This window comes from Chelonoidis abingdonii, chromosome 1, assembly GCF_003597395.2.
Source record: "Chelonoidis abingdonii isolate Lonesome George chromosome 1, CheloAbing_2.0, whole genome shotgun sequence".
Taxonomy (NCBI): domain Eukaryota; kingdom Metazoa; phylum Chordata; order Testudines; family Testudinidae; genus Chelonoidis; species Chelonoidis abingdonii.
The window spans coordinates 316,695,004-316,701,003 of NC_133769.1; the positions used below are offsets into that span (position 1 = coordinate 316,695,004).

The 6,000-nt window shown below is 48.8% G+C and overlaps 1 protein-coding gene across 4 annotated transcripts in view; it reads right to left on the minus strand.

Moving 5' to 3' along the window:
* INTS6 (integrator complex subunit 6) overlaps nt 1-6,000 on the minus strand; it is a 103,041-nt gene that overhangs the window by 67,093 nt on the left and 29,948 nt on the right. The gene's annotated exons all lie outside the window — the stretch shown is intronic.

A 6,000-nucleotide genomic window follows, 5' to 3' on the forward strand; every position in this document is an offset into this window, starting at 1 on the left:
GGCTCCCTTGGGGTCCTGACTGGCGTCTACACCCACCTCGTCCGCGCCGCCTGCCAAAGTCTTGTCTGTGTTTAGGCACAAAGTATGGGCGGTGAGGCTGGGGACAGAAAGGCCTGCGTTGGGTCACCGGCGTATGTATGCCTAGAGAACGCATTACGACCCTATTGTCATTCAGACATTGCAGTCTAAGGTCAGTCTTTTTCGAGAAAAGACCTTTACCATCAAACGGCAACTCCTGGATGGTATATTGCAGCTCCGGTGTGAGGTTGGAAACGTGCAGCCATGAGATGTGTCTCATGGCAACACCCACGGCCAGAGTCCTGGCCGCTGAGTCGGCTGCATCTAGCAAGGCCTGGAGGGAAGTTCTGGCTACCTTTTTCCCTTCCTCCAAGGCGGCAGCGAACTCTTGGTGGGAGTCTTGAGGGAGTAGCTCCGTAAACCTACCCACCTCCACCCAGGTGTTGTAATTATAGCGGTTGAGCAGGGCTTGTTGATTTGCCACCCGGAGCTGTAGGGCGCCTGCCAAGTACACTTTGCGGCCGAGCAGGTCCATTTGCCTAGCCTCTTTCGACTTTGGAGCTGGCGCCTGTTGGCCAAGGCACTCCCTCTCATTAATGGACCGAACGACTAGTGAGCAGGAAGGAGGATGGACATACAAATAGTCGTACTCCCTATAGGGTACCATGCATTTACGCTCAACTCCCCTGGCTGCAGGAGGGACAGAGGCTGGAGATTGCCATATAGTGTTGGCATTGGTTTGGATGGTCCGAATAAATGGTAGGGCAACTCTGGTGGGGGTATTTGCCGAGAGAATGCTAACTACCGGGTCCTCTACCTCTGGGACCTCCTCCACCTGGAGGTTCATATTGAGAGCTACCCTCCTGAGGAGGTACTGATGGGCTCTCAGGTTGACTGGAGGAGGGCCCGAGGAGGATGTTCCTGCCACCACCTCATCTGGAGAAGAGGAAGAGGAGATGCCGGTGACGAGCGGGTCCTGTGTGGCCTCTTGCTCTTGGGCAACCTCCTGCTCCAGTGGGACCGGGGAGACCGGTGGGTGGACTGGTGCTTCCTCCGTACCAGCTGGAGGGGGATGGCTAGCCGTTGCCTCTTGCACTCAGTGCTCTGATGGGGCAGAGCGAGACGAAACTACTGGAGCACCTTGGGCCTGGTGGTACGCCCAAGGTGTCCAAGGTGGTACGCCAAGGTGTCCAAGGTGCCCAAGGTGATGTGGGCCTTGGTCCTGGGTCTAGGCCTCTTGAAAGACTCCAGTGGGCACATCCGAATCGCGGTCCTGAGCATAAGAGCTGTCTGCATGGGACGACACTGAAGTGTGTCTGGATGGCTATGGAGGAGCGGAGAAGCCCTAGGCAGAGTTCCTGTCTCTAGCGGACCTTACCCTACTCAGCACCGGAGACCGGTACTGGGAGGCATACTGGTACCAGGAACAAGATCGGGACTTGTGACTGGAGCGGTGCCAGAAGGTCGACCGAGATCTCGAGGCTCGACGTCAGGAGCGGCTACGCGAGTCACGGTGCCTGGAATGGTGCCGAGAATAGCGGACCGGTGAACGGGATACCAACCGGTGCCGTGAGTGCGACCGGTACCGAGGAGAACAGTACCAGGACTGCGAGCAACGGCGGGAGCGGGAGCGCCATCAGGACCTAGAACGTCTGCAGGACTGTGATCGTGAACGGTGCCGGTTTGCTGTGCCGACAGAAGGTGTCTTATCAAGGCCAGCTTGCCTACAACTTTATTACCTGCACCGGCGGTGCCAGGGGTAGAGGCAGCATCGACTCTGTCATGGCAATCAGATCCCTCGCCATTGAGAATGTCTCTGGCGTGGATGGGATAGTAAGCTCTACTGTGGCTCGCGCCAGGGAGCTAACAGGTGCCGGACTTGGCCCTAGTGGGACCGGAATTGACGGTGCCGACGTTGTCAGTGCTGCGGCGGGTGTCGGCGCCGGGCGATCCAGCTTAGACAAACTCTCTGGCTGCGGTGCAGGCGGCACAGAAGCAGCAGGAGTCTTAGTCTCTCTCGAACTCAGGGAGAGGGAGCGGTGTGGAGCCGACTTCAGTGCCGGTGACGGCCGGTGCCGAGAGGCCTTGGCAATATTGGCGCGGTCTGGTGCTGAGGAGGCGCTTCTGCCTGCCGATTGACCAGCACTCAGTGCCGAAGGCAGAGGGGTGAGAGCTGCCTCCATGAGGAGCTGTTTAAATCTGAAGTCCCGCTCCTTTTTTGTTCATGGCTTGAAAGCCTTGCAGATGTGACACTTAGCTGTCAGGTGCGATTCCCCGAGGAACTTCAGACCGGAGTCGTGTGGCTCTCCTGTTGGCATCGGTTTGCGACAGGCCGAGCACTGTTTGAAACCCGGGGAACTGGGCATGGGCCCCGCCACCTGGTGTAGGGAAGGGCTAATCCCTGAACCCTTCTTAACTATATTACACTAACTATGCTATAAACAGATAAACTAAGTATAACTATATAAAAAGTTTACAACTATCTACACAATAATGAACGAGAAAACAACGAGTAGCTAGGGAAGTGGAGGTCAGCTAAGCCGCGCTCCACTGTTCCAACAACCGACACGGGCGGTAAGAAGGAACTGAGGGGTGGCTGTGTTGGCAGGGGTATATATCTGGTGCCATAGCGGCGCCACTCCAGGGGGCACCCAGCCGACCCACCGAGTGTTGCTAGGGTAAAAAATCTTCCGACGAACGTGCACGCAGCGCGCGCACACCTAATTCGAATCGATATGAGCAAGCACTCCAAGAATGGCTAGTTAACTGAAAGGGGAGAGACTGATGCCCCAGCTTCTCAATGACACGCTGTGGACCTCACAACAAGGTTATGTCTCTATTTGCGCCCAGTACCTCAAGAATGTTGAAATTTACAAAGAACACGAAGACTTATGAAGACAAAGCAAGGAATTCTAAAGACACCAAACTTAAGAGTAATTGAAGGTGGTTTCAGAGGGAATTGATAGATTACATGCTGACAACATTACTGTCAATATCAGTGAAAATCTGGTTTATCTAATTAAAGAACTGAAACCACACAAGAACAAAATCAAAAAATGATTCAGACATGTATCATGCTTCCATTACTTAACCAACATGCCCGATGACATGTACAAAAGTTATAAGTTAAGACGAGAACTGAAATATGGTTGGTAGTCAGAAGTTTCTTCCTTCTCTTCTAGTTTTTAAAATTGAAAATGCAGTTCCAGGAAAAATTCTACCCCAAAACTACTTTTGCAAAGAAGGTTCTGATTGTGCAGGAGTGGCCAATCTGTGGCTCCAGAGTCACATGCGGCTCTTTAGAAGTTAACATACAGCTTCTTGTATAGGCACTGACTCTGGGGCTGGAGTACAGGTGACAACTTTCCAATGTGCTGGGGGAGTGCTCACTGCTCAACCTCTGGCTCTGCCCCAACTCCACCCCTTCCCACACCCTCCTCTAAGCCTGCTTTGCCCTCGCTCCTCCCTCTCTCCACCTCCTGCACACCACAAAACAGCTGATCGGGAGGGGGAGGTGCAGACTGGTGGAGCTGCCGGTCAGCTGGAACAGAGCTGATGGGGCGGCTGCTGACACATTACTGTGGCTCTCTGGCAATATATGTTGGTAAATTCTGGCTCTCTCTCAGGCTCACGTTGCCCACCCTGTGATTGTGTGTTGTAACAAAACTGGGAAAGCCAAGACAACAGGATACTTGAATTTAGAATTCTGTCAATTTTTTTAAAAAAAGACCTCTTGCCTAGTCAGCTCTGCATCAACTGTTTTTGCTTCTTTGATTTGGTCAGAAATTTGCAACAGGCTACCTGCTGAAAAAGCAAATAAGTTGGTAAAAGTGTATTGGTTTCTAAGGGTAGATATGACAGAGTGTTAGGCATAACTGATTAGTGGACTGAGAGCTCAGCTGTTTGTGTTCTTGTGTTTTACTTGTAGAACTACAAGCATTTCCTGTAAGAACCATTTCAGCCACACTGCTGCTTATTGACTTGGAGCATCTTTCTCCAACAGCCCATTGGAATTAGAAACTTTTTTAAAAAAAAAAAAACACACATGGGCTCTGAAAACATGGAATGGATACATAACCCTCAGTTTCACAATTTATATGGGACAGAATAAGCAAATTCTCTCAATAGTCAAATTGATATTTGCCCTGTAATTCTCCTTTTGCTGCTGCAAGTGGCTAGAGTAGATGATACGTGAACATTTTCCCAAACAGAACCCGTCACTTGAAATCAGTCAGAGGGCACCAAAGCCATGCATCCAGGTTATTGCTGTATATGTGATATCTTCTACTGTATTCTTGTAATGAGAATAATAGACACCAATGCCCATTGGCAAATCATATTGAAAGGCAGGTAGTACAAAAAGTAGCCACATTTGCACTGCATGATCCAGAATCTTCTGGATTGGTATGGCCAGTAGATTTGTTTAACCATAAGAAGCACTACAGTGCCATCCCGAGACTTCCATTATTAGACCAAGAACAGGATAGGAAAAGTTATAGTGAGTGCACTGTAGCCTTTGAAGAATTCTAAAAACACCTGGACTAAAAGAATTATGGGAAGTCAGGAATAATCTCAAGGACCCTGAAGTCAACTTCATAATCAGATGCATCAGGGTGATCTCCAATGCAGGAATCAACAATATCAATGTTTCTCTGGGAGGAAAGTTATGTGAGCATACTTGGAACAGTACTAGACTATCTCATTACTCAAAAAAGCATTGGGGGGGTGGGAGAGACGGGACAGGACAACAGACTAGCCCAAAGACCAAAAAAGAAAACCCAAAACATCAAATACACTAAAGCAGAAATTATCAAACTGAATTATAGATGACTTGCTAGTGGTCCATAGACAGATGGCTTGGCACATGATGCAACCTTGTCCTTTCTCCTACCCTGCTCCTTATCAACTTAAGTGCATTAAAAGAAAGTTAAAAATATATTTCACACTTCCTTAATATCACTTTTCCATGAAAACACTTTCTTTAATTGCCGCAAGAATGTAATACCAGGAAAACAGGAGAAAGTCTGCACAATTACAATTCAGAAGGGAGGTGGTCTGTAAAATAATCTCTATATTAAAATGTGATCCACTGTACAAAAATGTTTGAGAACCTGCTCCAAGAAAAAAAAAAAAAAAATCAAGAAAAACCACCAGCAGTGAAAAGGGTTCCGACATTAGCCTTTGCTTTTGAAAAGAGGGACCAGCTAACAATGTTTTTCTGTTTCAAGGCCTGTACACATAAGAAACCAGACCAGAACCATTGCATCAGTAAAGAACTCCTCACCATTCATCTAAGAAGAGGCTCAGACAAAAAAAGCAGTTGGGAATGGTTGAAACTTCACAAACAGGGAAGCTCATGCCATCTGGTGATGAAACATCTTACTGCCTCAGAATTTTAGCTATGGTGACCCGTAAAGTTTATTGTGAGCATGGCCTCAGTATTTTAATCTTAAATATTCTAAGGTACAGGTGTGGCTTTAATTTGAAATTAACTCCTCTTTAGCTCACCTTTTTATTTTAGATTGCTATGGGACATTCCAGAGTCCAGACAATTATTCTAAACAGACAGCTATAAAATCCAGAAGAGGAGGTTACTCACCTTGTGCAGTAACTGACGTTCTTCAAGATGAGTGTCCCTGTGGGTGCTCCACTTTAGGTGTCGGTGCGCCCCTGCGCCTTTGATCGGAGATTTTTTGCAGCAGTACTCCTACCGGCCACGCATGCTTAGAACCTGTCACTCATTCTGAGTGTGTTACTAGAGAGCATGCGCAGCCAGTACCCTCAGTTCCTTCTCTACAACGGAGGCTACCCCAACGCCGAAGTAGAGAGGAGGAGGGTGGGTAGTGGAGCACCCACAGGGACACTCATCTTGAAGAACGTCAGTTACAGCACAAGGTGAGTAACCTCCTCTTCTTCGAGAGAGATGTCCCTGTGGGTGCTCCACTTTAGGTGACTTCAAAGCAGTGTATCTCAAGGAGGTAG